Source organism: Notechis scutatus, chromosome 2 (assembly GCF_049901735.1).
Source record: "Notechis scutatus isolate UNSWTSFEM ecotype Mainland chromosome 2, rNotScu1.2, whole genome shotgun sequence".
Classification (NCBI taxonomy): Eukaryota; Metazoa; Chordata; class Lepidosauria; order Squamata; family Elapidae; genus Notechis; species Notechis scutatus.
Genome location: NC_142010.1, coordinates 182,277,652 through 182,302,319, shown reverse-complemented (window position 1 = coordinate 182,302,319; position 24,668 = coordinate 182,277,652). Strand labels below are relative to the sequence as shown.

At 42.8% G+C, this 24,668-nt stretch overlaps 1 long non-coding RNA gene and 1 pseudogene across 2 annotated transcripts in view; both read left to right on the top strand.

Moving 5' to 3' along the window:
• Window positions 1-1,233: 1,233 nt before the first annotated feature.
• Window positions 1,234-24,668, top strand: part of LOC148132431 (uncharacterized) — a 33,283-nt gene continuing 9,848 nt past the window's right edge. For both annotated transcript variants that reach the window (XR_015747341.1, XR_015747340.1), the window contains exons 1-2: window positions 1,234-1,329; window positions 18,070-18,204. This is a non-coding gene — a long non-coding RNA (uncharacterized LOC148132431). The remainder of the gene's footprint in view (window positions 1,330-18,069; window positions 18,205-24,668) is intronic.
• Window positions 7,290-8,334, top strand: LOC148132432 (uncharacterized; annotated as a pseudogene).

The following is a 24,668-nucleotide window of genomic DNA, read 5'->3' as shown; positions in this document are numbered from 1 at the left end:
GTGAATCAAAATGAAGAGCCAGTGCAATGGAGTTAAGATGTTGGATTAGCAGCAGGAAGTCCCATGTTTGTGTCTTTAGATAAGTTGCACACTTTCCACCCAGCCTACCACATAGGATTATTCTGAGGAAAAAAAATCAGAATTATTTATGTATTGCCCAGAATTGCTTTTCAGAATGAGATGGGCAGCGTATAAATTTAATAAATAAATAATGGTGTACTATGTATACTGCCTTGAACTTCTGAGTAAAATGGAGACTATAAATCTAATGAATTAATAATTGACAATATATTGGTATCTTTATATATTAAAGTCACTCCCTTCTTTTCCTTAATATTGATACAAAACGGGCTTCTGAATGACGCAAAGTGATTTCTCCCCTTCAGAGTAGTTTTCCCTACAGTCTGGCACTGAGATGGGAGGCAAGAGATTTCCCCATTCTGATACTACAAGTCATTAAGATTTGGAGTGGAACCCAGCCCTTAGGTGATACAGGTCAACCTCCAAAAGCTAAGCAGGACTGAACCCTCAGACTTGATTAGGACCCCATCAAGAGCTCACCGGGCAAAGACAAAGTTGTGTAGGCTGTGAAATTTAAGAAAAACAAAACTGGAAAAACAAAACAAAATATTACCATATTAATGTCAAGAAAACTCCATGTTCTTCCATCTTGAGTTCAGCTTAGCTCAAAGTAGAGTTTACCTTTACTGACTGTATAGGTGAATGGGGAGGAATTCTTTTTTTTTTTTTTTTTCATTTGCAAGCTGAAGGAACACCATCAGAATTTAAAAGTTTCCAGTACGATTGTAAAGAGATTGAATCTTGTTTGGACGCCTGCGATCCCATTAACTGTGTCTCTCCTGCCATTTGGTGTCTTCCAAAGAAGTCCTGGAGAAGTAGAAGGACTCTAAATCAGTCCTACTTGGAATGCTGGAAGTTTGGAGAAGGCTGACTTGTTGATAAATACCCCAACAGACATTTTGTTCCAAACTACTTCCTGGGAAGACAGAAACTGACATGGTAAAATGGGAATGAAAATTTTCACATTGGAAGAGCCTGAGTCAACCTTCTGAGAAATGAGGCTGAATAAAGATTGGATTGGGCGGGGGAGGGAGGGAACAGAAAAAAGAGCACTTTTGTTGTAGTATCAGTCAAGCTGGAAAGGAAACCACCATCACCAATTCCCTCCCCCGACCCGAAAAAAAAAACACATTTTCCTGAAAGGCTGCCACAGTTGGCCTTAGAATCATGCCTAGCAGCTGGAGAGCATGCTTATTAAAATGGAATTCCGGAGGGCTCAAGAATTCAGAACCACAAAAATCCACGAAGGTAGTAAAAGCTGCATTAGGGGAATGGGGAATGGAAAGAGGTCAGCCACAGGACAAAGGAGGGGGAAAGTGCCTCTGCCCAGTGAATGCTGGAGACCTGGCCCCAGCTATGCAACAGGATCTAGCTAGTTACACAGGCTTTTCTGGAGTGGATACTCCTGTGAGCTTGTTTGAAGAAGCCAGGTAAAAGATTAACTCTCCAGCCCCTGCAGAGCTGCTCCAGAACAACAACAGGTTTGTAGCAGCCTTTTGCTCACTCCTCCCTAGCCACCTGTAAAACCAAGTGACTTAACGTTGCACAAGAGACTTTGAAACTAACTGCCTGGCTTCGGTTTTCAGGAAGGAGAAAAATGCCCAATCACTGAAGGGTTGCAGCTGTGAAATAGGTGAGGCAAGGATGGTGGGGGAAAAAGGGGAAAGTGAACAAATTGAGGAAGTCCTTGTTTAGCAAACGTTCTCGCAGTTATGACAGTGATGAAAAATGACCAATTCTCATGTTTATGTCCTTCACTGGTCTTTAAAGCAAAGCCAAGTCTGAAATAAGATTGTGAGCATAATTGTGGCTTCACGTAGCATTTGCTCTGCTTAATGACCTACAATTGGGACTGCTAATTGGGGACTATCTATATTTCAGTTATAAATATAAATATTGGCAATTTGAGTTCAGGGTTGTCCAAAGAAAGCTGAAAAAGTCAGGTTAGTGGCCACTATCAGGTAATCAACTTCAACCATTTTTAGGTGTGCACCATCTTCAGTGTTTCAATCCCCTTCCCTGTGGTCATGCATGGTTGTGCTGTTCACTAACAATCACTAACAATTTAATAAGTAGTGTATTGTTATCATAAACAATACACTACTTATTAAATTCAACTTGGGGAGCAGGAGCAGGCCAGTGGGAAGTCTACTGGAAGCCCAGCTGGAATTCTGGGAGCCTGAGGAGATAAACACAGAAAATGCCTATGGTGAGCTTTATTTTAGCATATGGCAAATACATGGACTTATAGTCAGCAGTGGGATCCTACCTGTTCCACTACTGGTTCGGTGATCGCACATGTGTGTACACGCACCTAACGTGTGCGCACCTAATGTGTGCACACCTAACATGCACACGCAGCTTTCCTCACCCCAGAGGAAAGTCCTGCAGCGCCAATCAGCTGAAAGGATAAAGAAAAGTGCAGGTGAGAGGGCCGATCCTGCGCTTTCCTCTTCTTTCTCTTCTCATCTGATTGTGGGAAGATTTTTTTCCTCCTCTCAGCTGATTGTTGGAGGCTTTTTTTTTTTTTTTAACTACTGGTCCGGCTGAACCAGTCTGAACCGGTAGCATACCACCACTGCTTATAGTGGTTCAGATATTAATGTCCAGTCCACCCAACCATTCAAGGACAGGGTGATCTATGTTGAAAAAGTGGGCTATGGTGGGCTATTTGGCTTAGATAAAATGGATGCCATAGTGCTAATTAATAGACAATTATTTACCAGATTGGGAAGCAGTTACCATCCCAACAATGGCCTTAAGGGGCCCATAGACATTTCTGCTACGAGATATGACACTAGAGGCCAGTTTTTGTAGCTTTTAATTTTTTAATTTAAAATAACACTTTAAAAACCAGGTGAGACAGGCAGTCGGGGGGGTGTCTCCCAGAGAGGTGTCTTGGGGCACATTATATTCATTGGAATCACATTCCCTGTCCTGATATACAGGGTACACCAAAAGTCAGGCCTAATCACAATATATTTTATTAATTTAATATATTTATTTAATTATTAATGTTTCAGTTAATTTTTTGTTTTCTCTAGTTTTATACAACAAAAATAAATAATAGGAGGGTTGTTTTTTTCCAGAGAAAATGTTACTGTACTGAAGTATGTTCAAAGGTCATGGGTCAAATGAAGAAAATGGCAACCAATTCAAACAAGGGATATAATTTATATAACAACTTGTGTTGGGGCCGGGTGGGGGGGTGACTTTTAGTCTACCTCATATGTACAGGTAAAAGAAATTCCAAATCAGACATTTTAAAGTACTGTAATGAAACAACATCAAAGTTTTTTCCCCCATATCTCTTTTGAAAAACAAAGCCTTCTTAATCTAGCTGCCGATGAATCTTTATTTTTTTCGTTTTTAATGGGAAAGACTACACCACATGGTGCCTTGTTTGGTGGCTCTGAGAAGATGCAGTTCTAGGAAGCCAGGTGTCCTTTTGGTTCAAACAGCCGCCAGGAGACCAGCTGTCTATTATCTCTGGATACATCTATGGAAACTTCTCCTTTTCCTTCGTGTGCCAGCCTGGCCCCTCAAAAACTAGTAAGAAAAACCATGGGAAATCCACCGGATCTTTAAAATACACCAAACAAACCTAATTTCATGGGCAAAATTAGCTCAACACCAAGCCCTGCTCCAGGAAAAAAAGTCAAGGCACAAGAAACAAACAGTTGTATTTTTGCCCTGCTCCAGCAAACGACCCAAACATATTATTACAGTTTTCTTAGGGTATTTTCCTGATTTCCTGTTGTAGCTTTAATCCTGAGATTCTCTGGGGTATCCTATTCAAGGGTTAACTAGCTTCCAAATCCATGAAAAGTCAACAGGATGCCGCTATTTGCTAAGGCTTCTCTTGTCTTAAGAGGCTTATCTTGTCCTAAAATCAAATGCACTGATTATTACATCAACTATGGCTCTTCCCCATACTGTATTTCCCATTAAAAAAATACTCAACACATCAGGAGGCTGGATAAAAATAATTCTCAACTTATGACTGTTTGCTTAGTGACTGTTTCAAGTTATGACGGGTGTCCCCAAAGGTACTTACAACCCAGTTTTAAAATTCTGATGGCCACCTCCCCTGTGGTCATGTGATTGCATTTTGGGTACTTAGCAACTCACCCGCATTTATGGCTATTTGCAGTGACCACAATTTACAACATTTTTTTGCCAGAAACAAGTGTTTACTTCTGATTTCAGGCAAAAAATGCCCACTGTGGATAAATGGATTTGCTTAATGACAACTGCATTGGCTTAATGAATTTGGTGTTTGCTTAACAACCATAGTGTTTACTTAATGACTAACTACAAAAAAGGTCACAAAATCAGGCATGTTTGCATGGTGATATACTTAATGACCGGCACAACTTATGACCATAATACTGAGTTATTTTATGCAGCTGGCACAATTCACAGTCTCCAAGCATTATCCCATATATATTTTTTGCATCATATATATAACAATGCTGGACTTCACAACTTTTGGTAAGGTAACTTAAGAAAAAATTTAATCTTTGGTTTTTTTTAAAAAAATCCTCACCTAGAAATACAAGAAACTCTGGTTTTTGTGCCTATTTTTTTTGTTTTTGGGGTCAACTATTGTTCAGCCACAACTGCCTCAGAAGCCTGTTTTTTTTTTTTTTAAAGAGACTGCAATGACTTTCTGTCAGAAAAACTTAAAAAATAAAATAAATTCCTTTTCTGTGCAAAGGGCCTTTGTCCAGGTGCACCTATTCAAATCACAACATGCCCTGTAACTGTCATTTTTTCCTGTGTCCTCATAACATTGCTGTCATTTTGTCCCTAGCTTTATGAGGAAAATAAGGTTTCAGTAGGAGTCTGCCCTTTAAGACAATTCTGCCCAAGGTCAGCCACAAAATATGCAAAATCTATTAGCCTTTGTCATTCATTATTTTGGAAAGGGAAGTGGGAACAAGAGAGGGAATTGGCAAAGAAGGGTACCATCTCAGAAGTGGAGGTGGGCCATTTGAACATATTTTTTAGCAGGCTTTATTCATTAATAGGGATGCGGCGGCTCCGTGGCTAAGATGCTGAGCTTATCAATCAGAAAAGTTGGCAGTTTGGCGGTTCGAATCCCTAGCACTGCATAACGGAGTGAGCTCCCATTACTTGTCGCAGCTTCTGCCAACCTAGCAGTTTGAAAGCATGTAAAATGCAAGTAGAAAAATAGGGACCACTTTGGTGGGAAGGTAACAGCGTTCCATGCACTTTTGACATTTAGTCATGCCGGCCACATGATCACGGAGATGTCTCTGGACAGCGCTGTCTCTTTGGCTTTGTAACTGAGATGAGCACTGTCCCCTAGAGCTGGAAATGACTAGCACGTATGTGTGCGGGGAACCTTTACCATTCTCCATTGAGCTGCTGCGAGCATCCAGATAGTGGGAGGTGCTCTAGTCTTCACTCTAATAGGCTGAGCTATAATTGAGGAACGCTCCTCCTCCTCCGCGTGACTCCTCCATGCGTTCCCCCAGTTTTAGCTCAGCCTCGCAGAGACAGGCAGTTTTAGCACTTCGCTCCTTGGCCGAATTGGGATTTCTGATTAATATTTTTCAGGTTTGAATTTTTCCTTGTTTCCTCCGGTCCCTGCGCATTTGGATTGTCTGGGATATAGAAGGGGTCGTTTATTTTCGCCCCTCAGGGGGAGATTGGGGGGTTTAGGGCCCTTTCGCCCCCCCACCCCCTCACTCTGGTGCCTGCTGTTTCCAAGCCGTGTCGTTCCTCACAGCGGCTTGTGCTGGCGCGCTGGATAGCGCTTCGTTGCGTCTTCCCCCCCACGAACGCAGGAGAGAGGGCGAGCTCTGCTCTCTCAGGCCCCTCGTTCTGCCTAGTTTCGGCAGTTTTTTTACTGTTATCGAGGGGCTTTCCTCCCCTCTGAGTGAGTGCTGGTTCCGGCGGCCATTTTGGGTGCGCCTCGTGGCCGGCCGCCATTTTGTTTTTTTGTTTTTTCACTTTCGTTTTTGCTGCGACGATTTTGAGAGGCTTAGAACAGGACCGGCAGGCCTGTTTGAAGTTCATTGTGGTTTTAAAGGGGTCTGTGGTTCCGTGCCCTGCTGCCCTGTTTTAATTCAATTGGTTGGTTACCGCAGCGACTCAGAGGTGGAGGAGAGGCACCTACTTCCCATTGGTGTTGGGAGGCTGTCTCAGGAGGCCATTACGATTCTTCCATAGATATATATTTATATATATATTTTTCTTCTAATTTTTTACTCTAGATCATTTTTGCCTGGCCCCAGCGTTCATTCGATCTATTGGTTCTTTTACAATTTACCCTTTTTTGAATTACCTTATGGTTTAGTTTTGGCCTATTTTTGATCTTTTTTTTGTTCAAAAAATAAAAATAAAAATAAATAAATAAATAAATAAACAAATAAATAAATAAATAAATAAATAAATAAATAAAATACAAATAACACGAAAACTTTTTACCAAAAGGGGGACGCGGCCCAACGTTAAGGTAGCCGGCCCACAGCTAGGCCGAACTCCTAGGCGTGCCAACCGCCTTTGTATTAATATTATCTTATTCAGGATTTATTATGGCAGAAGAAAATCCCAGAGGTCCTTCTTTGAAGGCTAAGGCAAAGACACACCATCTGCGCAAGCGGACCGAGGAATCTTACAAAGCCTCTCAAAGGGATGCCCTAAGGCGTCACAAGGCTTTGGAGAAGGAGTTTGATAGACGCTCTAGGGAATCTCAGTCTGTACCACCAGCCCCCCCCACCCCCTCTACTTCTACTCACCCTCTTCCTTTGCCAGAACAACCCTCTGTTTCTAGGCGCAGTTCTCCCGCTCGAAGCCTCCAGACCACCCGGCCTGAAGCGACTTTCACCCCAACCGCTGCAGGCTTGCATCCAGAAAACCCGTCCTCATCCATTATTCCGGACAGCATTAGAGAGTGGATGCAGCTGGCTATCAAACAAGGAATAGCAGAGGGTATGCAACAGTTGTCCAGAACAGAATCCCAAACGATGGCACCCGAGGTCGAGTCGATGTCCGGAAGATCTCTCTCCAGACCGCCATCACATCACGGTCAGGTACCTTCCCAAGTGGAAGCCCCCTTCCTGGAAGGGGAGGTGAGTCAGGAAGAGGAAGAAATGGGGTTTGAACCCTTCAGGGAAGAGGAAGATTCAGACAGGGGGTCGATCCAGTATTCAGAACCATTCTTTGAGGTAGACCCCATGGAAGGGGAGATGTCTGAGGACGAGGGCATTTCCCCTGACCAGCCAGTATTCGTAGGCTTATTTAAGCCTCACTTGTTTAAGTCCTTGTTATTCAAGGCAAAGAATGTCTCGGGCCTGATTCCCCAGGCTCCTTCTGAGCCATCACCGGCGATCCCGGGGGGACCAGAAGACTCAGTTTTCAGACAGCCGGTCATCAAAACCGAGGTCGTTCCAACTCCCCCAATTTTTTCCGATTTGGTCGCTAGACAATGGGCCTCTGTGGGCCCCTCTCCTGCTCCCTCCAGTCAAGACAAGAGGTTGTTCAATCTCAACTCGGAGTTTTCCAACATGCTAAACACTCCGGAGGTAGATGATCCAATAGTGAGGCTAGCATCCTCATCCAACCCCACCGACGCTTTAGAAGCGCTGAAGCCGGAGGATAAGCGAGCTGAGATGGCTTTACGGTGAACGCACCAGCCGGATGCTTGGGCCATCCGGTCAGCCACAGCCGCATCATTCTTCACCCGAGCTTCTATCAGGTGGCTCAGGCAGTTAAGACAGCATGTCCCCCCCTTCAAACACTAGGGCACATCAGGACATTGCGAAACTAACGGCCGCAGCAGAGTTCGCGGCCGATGCCACTTTTCATTCCGTAAAATTTTCCGCTAGGGCCATCTCCTCGCACGTCTCTGCACGTAGGTTACTATGGCTTCGGCACTGGCAGGCCGATGTCAAGAACAAAGCCAAATTAGCCTCAGCTCCTTTGTCAGGGGGAAAATTGTTTGGCCCAGCACTTGATCCGTTGCTGATGGAGAGCCGGAATAAGAAGAAGCTCCTTCCATCTCTTTTTCGAAGGCAAGAGTCTAGAGGGTCTCAGTCCTTTCGGAGGGGCTCCTTTCGATCTTCCTTTCCACCGGCCTTCACCCCCAGGTATCAGGGCTCCCCGATGTTCCGGTCGACCTATCAGGACCGGAGCGACTCGGGGGATAGAAATAGAAGGGGAGGCTCCTACAGGAGACCCTTCCGAGGCGCTGGGAATAAAGCTCCCCGCCGTCCCAGGTAGCCCTTCAACTTCTTATCCCATTGGCGGTCGCCTTAAGTACTTTGCCGGCCAGTGGGACTTATCCACGTCTGATTCCTGGGTTAGGGATACTGTAAGGTTTGGTCTCCCTCTTCAGTTTCAATCGCCTCCTCCGGAGCACTTTATGGTTTCTCCCCTTTCCAGGGACCTGACTAAGCGGGCTCTCATGGCGGCCGCTATCACTCATCTTTCCAATATCAAGGCCATCCAGCCTGTACCCTTGTCACAGCGGGGAGGGGGGTTTTATTCCCTCCTCTTTCTGGTCCCGAAGCATTCCGGGGGTTGGAGACCCATTTTAGATCTAAAGAGGCTCAATCGCTATGTTGTTCATCACAAATTCAAGATGCACACACTTCAGTCTATCTTACAGGCTACTAGGAAGGGAGACTGGCTCACTTCCATCGATCTCTCTGAGGCTTATCTCCATGTACCCATTCACCCCTCGTATTCCAAGTATCTGAGATTTTGCTATAACAATCAACATTTCCAGTACATAGCCCTTCCTTTCGGTCTTGCCTCGGCCCCGAGGACCTTTACCAAGGTGTTGGCGGCCCTGGCAGCGCACCTTAGACACTTCCCTATTCGCATTCACTGCTACCTTGACGATATCCTTATTCTGTCTCCTACCCGACATCAGGCTGAGAGTGACACTAAGATTACCCTCTCAGTGCTTCAGGCTCATGGATTCCTCGTTAACTGGGAAAAGAGCCAGCTTAATCCTTCCACCCGTATAGCGCATCTAGGAGCTGTAATTGATTCGGTTCAAGGGAGGGTATTCCTCTCCCAAGAGAGATTCACCAGTATACAAAAAGCTCTCAAGACAATCAGGCAAAATAAAAGGGCTTTGTTACTAAACCTATCCAAGCTGCTTGGAAAGTTGGTCTCCTGTATATCAATTATTCCCTGGGCACGTTTACATTCCAGATCCCTGCAGTGGTTCCTCCTGCCTTACCAACGTTCCGGAAGGAGCAACTCAGGTCTCGTGGTGAAGGTCCCCCCAAGGGTTCTCGCCTCGCTTCTCTGGTGGACAAGACCGTCTACCAACCAAGGTCATCTCTTCAAGGAGCCCCAGAGGGTCACTCTCACAACAGACGCCAGCCTTTACGGATGGGGAGCTCACATGCAGTCGTTTTCAGCCCAGGGAACTTGGTCAACAACCGAGCGACGCTGCAGCATCAACTGGCTGGAGCTGCATGCAGTATATCTGGCTCTACGTGCCTTCCTCCCTCAGGTACGAGGCCGTCACATTCTGGTTTTAACAGACAACACTACCACCAAGGCCCACATCAACCGTCAAGGGGGCACTCACTCCATCCGTCTCATGAGAGAGGCCGAGCGAATCTGTCGATGGGCAGAAAGACATCTCTTATCCATCAGGGCAGAGCACATCTCGGGGGTCTTGAACGTCCAAGCAGACTGGCTAAGCAGGGCCAAGCTGGACCAATCGGAATGGCGCCTGCACCCCTCCTTGTTCAGGGAGGCAGCAGCGAGATTCGGTCAGCCCGTGGTGGACCTGTTCGCATCTCCTCTCAACGCCCAGACACCGAGGTTCTTCTCTCGTTATCCTGCCGACAGCGCAGAGAACCACGATGCCCTGCATTGCCCCTGGCCCACCGGGCTTCTATACGCCTTCCCACCCCTCCCACTGATACCCAGGGTGATTCAGAAATTGATCCTCGAACAGGCGGAGGTCCTCCTGATAGCCCCGTTTTGGCCCAGGAGACCGTGGTTTGCGGATCTTCGCAATCTATCAGTGGCCCCACCGTGGAGGATCCCCCTCGAAAGGATCTCTCTGTCCCAGGGTCCTCTTCAGCATCCAGACCCGCAGTGGCTTCAGCTAGCCGTCTGGAGGTTGAGCGGGAAAGATTAAAGGATGAGGGTTTGTTGGCCCAGGTCATCAATACCATCTTGGCAGCAAGGCGGCCTTTGACTACTCGCATTTATGACGCAACCTGGAATATCTTTTGTCAGTGGTGCCGTAAGTCGTCTGTGGATCTGCTCTCACCTTCAATCGCCCAACTCCTAGCCTTCCTACAGGCCGGGCTAGATAGGGGTCTCTCCCCCAACACTCTGAGAAGGCAGGTCGCAGCCCTGGCAACGGTGATCTCTAGCAGTTCTTCTGGCTCACTCTCACACCACCCTCGCATAAGGTCCTTCCTTAGAGGGGCTTCCAATCTACGCCCTCCGGTGATTCACAGGTATCCTACCTGGGATCTTAATAAAGTTCTTATGGCATTAACTAAACCCCCCTTCGAACCTCTCAGGGAGGCGCCACTTCAGTTCCTCACACTCAAAGTGGTGTTCCTGGTGGCGATAACATCAGCAAGAAGGATATCTGAAATAGCAGCTCTATCCGTGAGAAAGGACGTATGCGTCTTCCACGCTGATCGGGTGGTCCTGAGACCAGACCCCGCCTTTATGCCTAAAATCAACTCGGCCTTTCACAGATCCCAGGAATTGATCCTACCTAATTTTTGCCCCAAGCCTTCTCGAGAAAGAGAAAGGCAGTGGCACACTCTTGATGTGCGAAGGGCTCTTCGTATTTACATCTACCATACTCAATCAATCAGAAAATCATAATCCTTATTCCTGTCTTTTCAGCCAAAGACGCTGAGTTGCAAGGTTTCCCCATCTACTGTTGGCCGTTGGATTAGGGCTACTATATCCAAGGCCTATATAGCACAGGCTCTTCCTGTCCCTAGTGGCATTACCGCTCACTCTACAAGGAGTGCGGCCACCTCGGCTGCCTGGGCTACTGAGGCGTCAATTCAGGACATATGTCGAGCAGCTACCTGGGCGTCTCCATCTCCATTCATACACCACTATAAAAACGATGTTTTCGCCTCAGCTGAGGCTTCCTTTGGCAGGCGAGTCCTTCAACAGGTGGCAACCGATCCAGAGGTGATTCCGGACCAGACGGAGTCCCTCCCGTAGGACAAGCCAGGCTTTGGTATGTCCCACTATCTGGATGCTCGCAGCAGCTCAACGGAGAATGGGCGTTGGTACCTACCTGATACGCCCGTTCTCGTCGAGCTGCGTAGAGCATCCAGCCCCGCCCTAATTGGTCCGTCTGGGGGGGTGGGTGGAATCCTGTTTCGGCCAATGATGTATATAGTTCAGAGTTGAGTCTTGTCATATAGTTGACATGAGAGGATAGCTGTTGTCTTCTCGTCTTCGTAAAACTGGGGGAACGCAGGGAGGAGTCACGTGGAGGAGGAGGAGCGTTCCTCAATTATAGCTCAGCCTGTTAGAGTGAAGACTAGAGCACCTCCCACTATCTGGATGCTCTACGCAGCTCGACGAGAACGGGCGTATCAGGTAGGTACCAACGCCCATTATCTATTCACGAACACCCTGAAAATCAAGAACAGCTTTTTCTTATAAAATGAGTAGAATAACAGCTAAAAAAAATGAACATACATCCTACTTCCCCTTGCAGGCAACCATATGTGATGTTTGCAAATCTATCTGAGAGAAGGACAAAACAACTGGCAATTTCCATATGCAAACATACACCCTGCGACTGATCTACTGGTTCTGTTACAAAATTGTTTTTTGCTGAGAGAATTTTGAATAACAAAAAGAGATTCTGGGAAAGGGAGTGGTGAGAAAAATCGGTCCTTGCATCATCTCAAATAGTGTTGCAAAAGTACACCTGATTATGCACAGAGATGGCAACATTTCTGTCACTTCTGTACTTATCTGACTGCTTAGAAATTCTTATTCAGCTGAGAGCGACATAGCAGCTTTTGCAGAGATTAACAGAAGTTACTTCTCCTGCTTTTGCTCAATCATAAATTCTGTCATGGGTATATTGTGCTAATTACATCGTTGATGCAATCCCATGAAAACAAGGATAAACCTGTTTTGGTCAAGGTACCACCAAGTAATCTGTATGGGTTACTGTACATTCCATGCTTCCATCCCAATTCACACATATGCAGAGAAAAGGCCTATTAAAATCTACAAGAATTAGTCATTAGCATTAATTTTCTTGTGTGTAGCTGTGTAAAAGCAAAGAAGTCTGGATTGCAGCAAAATACTCAGAATAACAGAGGGCGCAAGAAATTGACATGCATGAAACATGATATCTCCCATCACATCAGCTCAGCTGATTCAATCCGAAAAGATCGCCGCATTCTGGGTTCCTTTGATAAAACAATGTTATCTCTCAGGAGCCTAGAAGCACAGCTCTGTAACAACGCCTGTCTTCTGGAATGAAGATAGGAATAGAATAGAATAGAATAGAATAGAATAGAATAGAATAGAATAGAATAGAATAGAATAGAATAGAATCGTTTGAGATGCAATCATTGGTACATAGGGAGAAGAGAAGTGGAGAAAGCACACAGCATCTCCTGCTATTGTATAAAAACTGGGTAGCCATTTTTTTTAGGAAAGCCATGAAGCCCTAGACCTTCATACAGGCCTTTGCCTGAGGAGAGTGAGACCCCTTGACTCATACCATCTGTTCTGTCATAATTGCCCTCTTTTATATTATGTATTTTATTGATTTTACCGCTTAAGGTAGTCTTTGAGTTCTGATCGTAATGGAGTCTACCCATTTTTGTGGTAGCCATTAAGCAAATCTCTGAGCTCATTAAATGAATCTGTAGTTGTTAATCACATCAATGGTTAAATAATTGCTGCTTTTATGCAAAGCTATTGTGAAATGCAAGATAACGGCCATAAATGCAGCCTGGTTGCCAAGCACCCAACATATATGGTTATGTGATTGCTTGGGCTGGAGGGAGGAACCATCAAAACTTCTAAGCTGTGTTGTAAGCAACCATTTGTCAGTTGAGGTGTAATGTCTTTGTTGTGATCTGCCCAGCGTCATTGACAGTTGAGTGGCATACATAATAAATGGTTGCTATTATGATTACTTTCATTCTCTCTCTGAATCAGCAATCATCACTTGTATATGACTGAAGTGATAATAATAATTCAGTGCTACTTCCACCAGCCTTCTGTCCAGATTACAGCACACACAAAAAATGCAAGCATTAAAAAGAATGCTAACACATTATGCATGACCTGACCATGAAGGCTGTTTGCAGCAAAGATTAAAATGATCTCCCTTAGGGTTTTGGACTGGAGAACTTAACAGCTGTTAAAGTCACTGGATGATCTTACATTATAGTTGTCACTTTTCCTTAGCTTAGGTCAATTTATGGGGGAGAAGAACAGAGGCAGAAGGGAAATGTGAAGCATTTTTATTTTGGCAAATGTTATATCACCCAATCCCAATATTTCTGTACAGTTTCCAAAACATATAAAAGAACCCAGTAGCATAAAACAAAAGCCTAAGTATAAAAATAGGTTTAAACTACCTATCTCCTGGGCTTCCATAATAACTGTTCTCCAACTCAATTCACCTCCAAAAGCAATAGGTTCTATAATCTAGGTTTTTTTTTTTTAGAAAACAAGTGTTGATAAATCATAACAAAAACTTCTTCAAGATATATTTTCTTCATACCGGGATGGAACTAAACCAATACTTCTTTGCTGATTGCCTTGTCTTGCCTAGTTGCACCTTGCATTTTTATCCTGCCACAATCAAAAATAACTCTCACATGTTAGTATCATGAACTGTCCAGTTTAATCAACATGGATCAGGATTTTTATTACTTTACAATCCCTGGAATTTCTAGTAATGTATATTTTTTTAAAAAAATCTACAACACCTGTAGATCTTGATGCCTGAGTAGAAAATATGTTCAGGATCATCTTAGATGCAGAGAATTCTCTTGTGAAATGACAGCAGAATGGAAATATGGGTTGATGATTAATATCCTGGCATTTACTTCCCAAAGAATAGCACCCACTCTGCTAGAGAGAAGTTCCCTGAAGATGGGCTCCAGCACGTGTCTGAAAGCTCGGTAGACAAAACCTCTAGTCCAGGTGATGGATCCAGATTGGATTTCGCAACCATCAATTTCCATAAAAAATCCTGATGCCTCAATTCATAAGGCAAGGAAGCCATTTGCCAGTTCTAAAGGACAGATCCAGACATCGTTTTTTCATTATTCTGATCAGTTTGACCTTATGAATGGATCCCAACCTTATCTGCTCTTCAACTGCTCCGCCTTCTTTGAGATCTCCAAAGGGAAGATAAGTGGCAGTCTTCCTCCCTGAACGCCTCCTTCTTCTAACCAAGGACTTGATGCTGAATGAAAGCCTTCAGATATTCTCCAGATTGATGCTTCCCTGATGTGCTGGATCTACAATTCATCGGGTGCCTAGCCATTCTAAGAGTTACCATCCCAAACCATCTAGAGCAGGGGTCTCCAACCTTAGCAACTTTAAGACTTGTGGACTTCAACTCCCAGAATGCTTTGCTGGCTGAGGAACGCTGGGAGTTGAAGTCCACAAGACTTAAAGTTGCCAAGGTTGGAGACCCCTGATCTAGAGGGCACTACGTTAGGGAAGGATGCTGTAACCGTAGTTATTTATCCAACTGTTATAGCTCTTGCGGTTAAATAGGTCATCTGGGATTGAATTATATAAACCTGGTATACCCTTAAATTCCTTTAAATCAATTAATAGGACAGGACAGGCTGGTTTACCTTTCTGGTGAGATGCTACTTCCTTGCCAATCAGTGGTGGGATTCAAATAATTTAACAACCAGTTCTCTGCCCTGATGATTTCTTCCAACAACCAGTTCACCAAACTGCTCAGAAAGTTAACAACCGGTTCTCCTGAACTGGTGAGAATTGGCTGAATCCCACTACTGCTGTCAATCTAGTGAGCATTCTCCCTTCTCCATCCTCCCTGTTGCCCACACTGGAGCTGGGACTACCCCTGACTACTATAGAGGTTGACCAAGTGCCAAACCATAAAGCAGCATGACAAGATTTAATGAGAAGCATCTGCCTGCCAAACTGGTTTCGCCACCTAAATTTCAGGGAGTTATAAACGATAATATCAATCCATTTAACTTCATCGTCAAAGAAAGCCTTCAGCTCAGTTTGTTTTATGCTTATGTCTCTGTTTTGTACAGTTCTGTTTGAGCTACCACTACTTAAAAAGGGTTTTCTTCAAGTTTTGCACTCTTGTTCTTACAAAGGTGATTTAGTTTGCAATCTTTCGCAAACCTATTGGGGAGCAGAGCCACTGTGCTGAATGAGGCTTATTCTGGATAAATGTACGTGGCATTAGCACTGGAAGAAAACTGGGCTTTCAATGCTATCCAACAGAATTGAGCAAGTTGCTGTTTGAGGCTACTTGTAGCCCACTTCAGCCTAGCTGTTGAAAGTTGAAACCCCCATCTTGACGAAAACGTCCTAACTTCAAATGAAAACATGTGGAAACTGCAGTGTAGCCCTAAAAGAAGCAGATAACAATTTGAAAACAAACTGCTCCACCCAACTCAGGTGTATAATATTCTCTCTGTGAATTGAATAGTCTCCTCCTGCTCTACTGACTTAGTAGAAAGATGGTATATTTTAAAGTTAAGCTTATTTTTCAGTAAACAAGCATCCGACTGGGCTGCATGAGTAGTTAATCTAACTTGTATTAAACCAGATTCTTGTGAAGATACAGATGGACCTCAACTTACGACCACAGTTGGGACTGGAACTTCCAATGCTAACTGAGGTGGTCAAGTGAGGCGCACCTGATTATACTACCTTATTACCGTGGTTGTTAAACAAATCACATGGTTATACAGTGAATCTGGCTTCCCCCCATTGACTTTATTTATTGGAAGTCCCCTGGGAAGTTGATAAATGGCAATCATGTGACTCCAGGATGCAGCAGCCATCTTGAATGTGAGTCAATTGCCAAGCTCCCAGATCATGGTCATGAGACCGTGGCGATACCAAGATGGTTCTAATTGTGAGGAAAGGTCATAAGTAACTTTTTTCAGTGTCACTGTATAGTCTGCTCCATTAACAGTGATCTCTGGTTGGCTGGCTGATTGGGGCCTCACCCCTGGAATTGGCAGTATCTGTTTGATGGAGAAATGTCTTTAAAATGGAAATATTGAACTAACTTGTTTATGAATCAAAGGATGGTTAAAAGTTTCCCTTGCAAAGATTTTGAATGATTTATTGTAGAGATACTTCTGTAAAATTTATTGTAGAGATACTTCTGTAAAATTTAAGCATTGCTTTAATCTTGTTTGGAAAAGTCCAAATCGAGATATATATTTTTCAAAACAAATTTTTAATGTTTGAAAACTTACTGGATATTTAAGACAGTGTGTGAACAGTTGGTTTCATTCATTTTCTTTTTTTAAAAAAACCAAACCTTACCAAAATGGGAAAATGTCTTTGTTAATTAACTGGAGGGTGGGGAAGAAAAATGCATGTGGAAAAAAAAGAAGAAGCAGACATTGTGGATTTTTCCATTCAGGCCATAGACTTTAAGAGCAGAGTTCTGCCCATAACAATACACTGTGTATTTAACAAATCTTTTTTTTTTTTTATGGTGAATTAAAGTTGCCACTCTTTTTTTACACAGATTCTTCACTTTAATAGTCACATGGGAGCCCAGTCTCTCCCTGGTGTGAATAGCTGTATTTATTAAGCACAAAAAAGAGGCAATTTTCTTCTGAGTGGATTTCCTGTTGCAGTTAATGGAGATCCTCTCTGGGGAGCTTCTATGAAACCGCAGCCAAATCACCAGAGCGCATTCAGCCTCAATGCAGATTTTGATTAGGGGGAAATGCATTTCATTTGTTGACTTCCTGACTAGAAAAGAAGATGTGCATGTGATAGAGACTTTTTAGTCATCTTGGCTTTGGTTATACAACACATTTTAAATCCCCTGTCTTTTCAAATTGCAAGTCACTTGCTTCTTATTACTGTAGTACATTTATTAAAAAGGAAAACTTCCAGAAATTCTCGTGATAGTCTGAAGGCCTCTGAAGCATAAATGACCTTGGAAATGAGCCCAGATCATTCATCTGCTAATATAATTCACTGCTGGGAGAAAGAAGCTGCAGTTTCAACGCTCTTTGAATAATTTAATAAATCTCAAACCAGCTGACTGCCAGCCAGGCTAATAATCTCAAACTATTAATTCCTTAAGAAATTTAAGTGGTAGGTTGGTCTGTTTGCTTTCTATGCCTATACAGCTAATGTTATTGGTTATAATACACTCCCAGCCAAAAATTAAATCCCATTCATTTCAGTAGGAAAACATGCAACTTTCACACTGAAGTGAATTGGATTTAATTTTAGTTTCAGTTTTGTATCAGCTATATCAGAGGTGGTATTCAGCCAGTTCTGACCAGTTCTGGAGAACCAGTAGTGGAAATTTTGAGTAGTTCAGAGAACCAGCAAATACCACCTCTGACTGGCCCCACCCCCATCTGTTCTCTGCCTCCCAAGTCCCAGCTGATAGGCTGAGTCTTCTTTAGTTGCCCTGCACAGGAAAACGAAGCTGGAAAGCAGGTTAATGGGGTGGAGAGGGAATGGGGATTTTGCAGTAACCTTCCCCTGCCATGCCCACCAAGCCACACCACACCCACCAAGCCATGCCCACAGAACCTGTAGTAAAAAAATTTGAATATCACCACTGAGCTGTATGCAAGCCTGTTGTTTAATATCACTGAAGTGATTTTATTTTAAAATCACTTTTGCTCTTTTATGAATGTACTGTAATTGTGGGTTGCCAAAGCTTTAACACAGGAATGAGTTAACACAGGAATGATTGAGTGACCTACAAGATCCCTTCCAACTCTGTTAATCTGTATGTTGGTGTTCCAGGTAACAACCTCCAAACTACCAGCTGTGTCTGAACTACAGTTCCCAGCATCCCTTGTCCTTGGCTTGGCTGACATGGATTTTTGAAAGCTGTTTTTTTAAAGAATATTTGAAGGGCCAAGAGTCTTCATCGATGAGGTAGGGTCTATGAATAAGAAAAAAGAACACAATCTAACAACACTGAAACCTTTTCCAACTTTATAGTGTTCATATTAGTAGAAGAATGATGAAGAATGATGAATTCATAAAATGTTTACTTCTTTTCTTCTGGGCAGTTCTACTATTATTATTATTATTTCCATGTCTCATCCCTCTTATCAAGCATGTCCTACAGCCTGTGGATAGATTTCAGGAGGTCCCTGAACTTGGATAAAAAAACCACACACATTATTTTCACTAACCTCTAGCTAAAATTTAGCTTTTCATGCAATAATCAATGTGGGCAAGAAAGCAATTTATAGCTTGTTAACTTCAATAAACCTCATTATGTGAAATTATTATAAGTGTTGAGAGAAATATCCATCTGGTTCAGTTCCAAGCTGGGAGAAAGATACTGGAAACATGGTGGCTGATTGGAAAGATTTAATGATGATGCAGAACCACATGGGTTCTGGGTAGGAGTTGAGAGTGGAGGCTATTTATACCTTCTCCTGGGCTTTGCATTTGAATTTCCTGTTCCTGTGCAAGAATCTGTATTCTATTGGCTGTTGTCAGACTCCAATGGTGCCATGTGCAAATCCTAGGAGTTTGTCTGAGCTCCCAGGTTTGGATGAAGCTCGGCCGATGCAATGTCCTTTGGAGATTGTGCAATGTAGTGAACTCTGCTGCTAGTGGTCCTGGAAGGTCATGTCTTAATCCCACCACCCTGGAGCTGAAGGTCTTTTGTTTTGCAGATAGTCTTTCATAATGGGCAAAAAATATCTGCTGGGGGCTATTAAGAAAGATGGAGCTGGCTCCTGGCTCCAAGAGCATGTTTCTCCATTCCTCCTTTAGGGAAATATAATATTTTGCCCTTTTTTAAATATTCCTCAAAATATTTCATTCTGTTAGGAGAGGGGAGTCTTCCCTCATAAGGATTAATACAGATACATGTGTATTACATATTATCTTAATATTGTGATTACTATATTTGAGCATAATTGGTTTCCTAATTTACGTCTATGTATTTTATGCATTTGTTTCATTGCTGTCCGTGCTTAGCATGCCAGTAGTACCAGTACTATACTTTTTTGAGAAGAGGCCATTGATTTCCCCAGATACTCACAGAGCTCTATAGTATCTCTACAGAGGTGCCTGCCCACAGAAATCACTTTCCTTTCCATGGTTTTGCAGCCAGTTTTGGTATGTGTCAGATGTTTATATGAATATATTTTCTGACGAGAACAAAATCTATTTATGCATGTAGTGCTGTAATAAAATAGATTGCTTATTTCATCCGGTCTCGTTTATCCCTCAGTTCATTTACAATCTAACTGTAGAATTTATGTCAGCCCTATAAAATAGACCTGACTGGGAAACCATATGCCATATGGTCACGGTTACAATTAGCAGTGGTGGGATTCAATTTTTTTTTACTACTGGTTCTATGGGCGTGCTTGTTGGGCGTGGCGTGGCTTGGTGGGCGTGGCAGGGGAAAGATACTGTAAAATCTCCATTCCCTCCCCACTCCTGGGGGAAGGTTAGTGCAAAATCCCCATTCCCTCCCCAGCCCACTAACCTGCTTTCCAGCTCCATTCTCCTGTGTAGGGCAACAAAAAAAGACCCAGCTGATCAGCTAGGACTCAGGAGGCAGAGAATAGATGGGGACGGGGCCAGTCAGAGGTGGTATTTGCCGGTTCTCCAAACTACTCAAAATTTTCACTTCCGGTTCTCCAGAACTGGTCAGAACCAGCTGAATACCACCTCTGGATTAGGGTTAGAACCAAGTTTATTGTAAAGCTTTCCAAACAGAAGCTTCTTAAAGAGTCTGAATGCAGTTTCCCCCACCTTCCTTTTATTTTGTGAGAACTAGGGAAGGGCTTGTCTGAGACTGTTTACTCTCCTCCCCCTTTTTTTTGCCTTTTATCAGTCCGTTGTATTGATAGCAGAGGTTCCTCCTGTTCCTCAAGGTTCTTCCCTCTTCCTTCTGCAACCAATCATTTCGAAGTCCATGTCATTGGGTTCAGAATGGCTTGTACCTAATGTTCTTGTTGGTATTTAATCATTTAGTCACTTTTAACTTTTTATAAAGTGACAAACATGATTATACCACATGTGTCACTAGGAGTTCTGGTAACTTCCTGTTTATACTGTATAGTGTTAGTATGTAACCACTTCATTTTCTGTCAGCCTCTTTTACACTTGCTTTTGATTTTTTTTCAAGCATCTTCACGTACTCTGGCCTTCCCATTATGCGTTCACAATATTTAAACTTTGGATTAAATATTAGTGCTTGCAGCCAGTGGTCTTATTTATTTCATCTTGCATTGAATGATTTTTTTCTTGCTGTAGTACAGGGTGTTTCTTGCTGTAGTACAGGGTGTTTTGAACTGCCATTGTAAGCCGCATCGTTGAATGCCATCCATTTTTCTCAGCCATATGCTATAAGTGGGAAAATCACAGCCTCGACAATACTCAGTGTGACATCTATGCATTTTAAAAGCTTTATCCGTGATACGCTACCATATTTGGACTGCCAAAAATCCAGAAGATCAGTAAATAGCAGCAAAATGATAAAACTCATTCGTCCTTCTTCATTGTTCTCATGCTAATGTGGTAGCCCCCGTTCATACATTATGATTAAAAAGTGAAAAAAGAAAAAGAAAAAAGAAAAAAAAAGAGAGAACAGTTTTACGATATTTGCGCATGAATGCTCAGAATAAAGGCCAAATGAGACATCATATTCAACATGTGATTAGCTTTTGTTTGTTCGCTAAACAGCAGCTACGGCAATCCCCGTGATTTCACTGTTTACGCCACTCTCTTGCAGACCTTGCTATTTTGTTCCAAAAGGAAAATATCTTTGGCATCATAACTGCTGATATGATAGCTGATTCAGACTATCATTCTGAAGTAGCTTGCTGCCCACATTTCTTTTTAGTAAACAAAAATCAGTACACCAGCAGTAGTCATATCTTTAATTTTCCTCTTGCTGATTAGTGTTTTTTTTTTTTTTTTGGATTTAGTCTTAGAGCAGAATCTTTGCTGCTTTAAACTCCAGAGAACTGAATGGCTGCAGCTGCCTAATAAATATACACATATAGATTTATGATTACAGCCTTATTGTCTTAGCTTTTCTTTGCTTTTGGATCAGAAAAACAAAGAGTGAGGAAATGTGCTGGAAAGCTGCTCCAGCCATAAGAAGAAGTTTAATAAGTGTGCAATTTTGTTGAACTGCACCTAATGATTATGCTAGTAATAATACTTAGTTCATAATGGCTGACGTTATCTGAGTTACAAGAAAAGGCATGCAGCGGATTAAAACTAATGGCATTTTTCACTCTGTATAGCAGCAAGCATCTTTTCATTGTATACCACAACCACTAGCAAAAGGATTGTGTTCAACTAATTGATTTCCAGTAAGTATCCGATTCCCTGCTGCAGTAGTACATTGCTGGATTAAATGGAGCTTTGGTTCAGTCTGGCAGGATTCTTCCTATGTTCTTCAAACATCCACTCCAATCAAACAGAACAGAAAAGAAATCTACCAAGATTCTATAGAAGACTTTTGTATACAGACATATAATTCCCTCAAGCATTTGCAACAAGACAAATTCCTTGTGTGTCCAATCACACTTGGCCAATAAAGAATTCTATCTATTCTATTAACGGGCAGGCCATTAAGGCCTAGGCCAGAGTACTCTACATAATAAAGGCCTTTACCCATCTCACCACATGGCCTGGGAAGATTGCATCAGCCAGCACTCAGGTGAAGTCATGTGGTCCAGACAAAACTTACAAAGTTAGCTAAAAACCCTGCCCCTGGGAGTCTGACAGCCAGTGGGATACATATCTTGCACAGGAACAGGAAACATTAAGGTGGGGCCCAACAGAGGGTATAAAACTAAGGGTCTCTCAGCATCTTGCCCCTTCTTTTCCTTCACCCAACATCTTGAAGTATGTGATCGTCCTTTTCACTTTGGAGCTCCAAGCCATGTGGTCCTGTCCACCATTAAACTTTTTTTTCCAAGCAACTTCCATTATTCCAGTGTCTTTTTCCCCACTTGAAACTGAACCCAGAAGGATACTTTTTCCAATAATATCTATGCTATTATCAGATCTGCTGTCCATGGACACTTTGCTAAGCCAAGTACAGGGTTAGCTTGATTTCACATGAAAAAAGACAACCCAGGTTTGAGAAGTTTGAGAATAACTGAAAAATAAACCTTGGCTCTTGAGAGGCCAAGACTTGCCTTTGGACAGAGATACAGTGGTCTCAGGTACTGAAGCTGATTTGTGTTTGGTTTTTGTTATCATGCGTTAATTGCCAAGTTACTTTGCATTGTCTAAACCAGAGGCCTCCAAACTTGGCAACTTTAAGACTTGTGGATTTCAACTCCCAGAATTCTCCAGCCAGCTGGCTGGAGAATTCTGGGAGTTGAAATCCACAAGCCTTAAGGTTGCCAAGCTTGGAGACCCCTGGACTCTAAACCATCCTGCTGCCTTCACAGTGATGTAGCACCGCCATGACTGTTAAAGTTTTTGCCAGTAGCCACAGTTCCCTCTCTCAAATCCCTTAGATGGAATGCATTTACTTGCTTTATTTCTATATTATCTCACTTCCAATAGGCTCCTAGCGATATACAACATGAAAGCACGTAAAACATAAGTAAAATTGTATTCTATCCATCTTAAAATATCAACATTCTAGTATAATAGGTACAGTAGCTTTCCATGTAGTTGCCAAAAATGTAGTTGCCAAAAAGACTTCTGAGCATCCCCTTGCCTTCAGATTCTATTTGGATCTATGGAGATAGGCTACTCTGAGGATTATGGTCCACCTTTGAAAAACATTGTCTCAGGACTCCCTAAGTTATTTGATGGGACGTCTGAGCATTCCTATTACCCAGGGATGCATAAACCAAGTTGTGAACTAGATGACACTGTTGATATCTGGGTGCCAAGACACAAAGAGCTTTACAAGCACTGATGATGTTATCTAGTTAGGGTAATGAAACACCTGGAAGAATACAAGCAAGCTCAGAGAGCACCAAAGACCCCTCATTTCAATCCTGAGCTACAAATATACTCCTTTATTAGTAGCTTTATAAGTCTAACACCAGGATTGTATGTAAAAAAAAAAACCCATACAGAGCTGCATTAGCAATGCTGACTTAAGATGTGAGATGCTGTTTATTCTGCCCACTGTAGCTTTCAGCTAGTCTTGAAAGACAATCCCATACAGATCATACAGCAGTAATCTATAGAAAAGATGACAGAACATGAATCACTCTTATAAAGTCCTCTTTCTCCATCAAGGCCTTCCTCTCTTTGAGATAGTTCATGACAAAACAAAGAAGCAAGCAACAGTAACCCAAAGCCATCATTTTGTCAATGCCACATCTTGCATGGCTGCAAATCCTGCATTCAGCAAATCTCTTGCTGCCCACTCGATACGATGAAAACATTGTTTCCTTTTATTCCTTCCCCCTGCACCAATTAAATCTTTATTTCACCTTATGAGCATTTGATTAATCTTTGCAGATAAATCCCAGCAGTTCCTATGGGGATACGGTTGAAAAGCATTAAACGATGTTTTCTCTTGAAAGAATTGAAGTTCAGGAAGTAGAGGAGTGGAGAAGCAAGAGTTTCTACAGATGCAGAAATTTTTTTACTATCAATAGCTTCCACTGAGCTGCAGAAATTTTAAATAGTCTGGCTTTACTATAGTTTCAAATAAGCTTGAGTCAGAAATAAATTGACTTATCTTTCAAATGTAGCTGGCATTGTGGAATTACAGAGCACCACAGCTGCTTTCAATATAGCATAAAATCTTGGTTTGAAAATTCACTGCCCAGTCTAGCTAGCTGATGTACCAGGAATGGGCATATCTTGTCCTTGATCTTATATTTTGCTTATGAAAAGGCAATGACTTTTAAAGTACTATATCTTCGCATTTGTTTTATTCTGTCTTTACGTCTCTATTCTTCTGCACTGGACACAAGTATGTACATGCTCTACATTGTATGCAAAGAACAGGTAAACAAGGTTGTGTTAGGAATGCAAATGCCAACTGGCTTTCCCCGCCCCACTGGGCAGAAATGCAAAGGGCATATCTGACTCATGTCAGATCTGTTGAGGCATTGTTCCAAATGGGAGGAAAATTTGGCTCCATTCCCTCAGCAGTCCATGTTCAAAGAATATTCAGATCAGCACTGTCACCACTGAGAACAGGGCCAACCTGGGAGCATCTACAGCAGGTTGTGTAGTTGTGTGACACTTGCAGCTCCATTCTACACTACCCACCCTCAACATCTGCTACTTCAGGTGATATTCTCACTGTCTGCTGGTATGCTGGGCCCAGCAGGGCATTCACACAATAGGATCTAAATAGCGGTAGTGCGATATACTAAATAAATGCTACCCCAACCTCAGAAATGTCACAAATACTTATTTGTGTATGA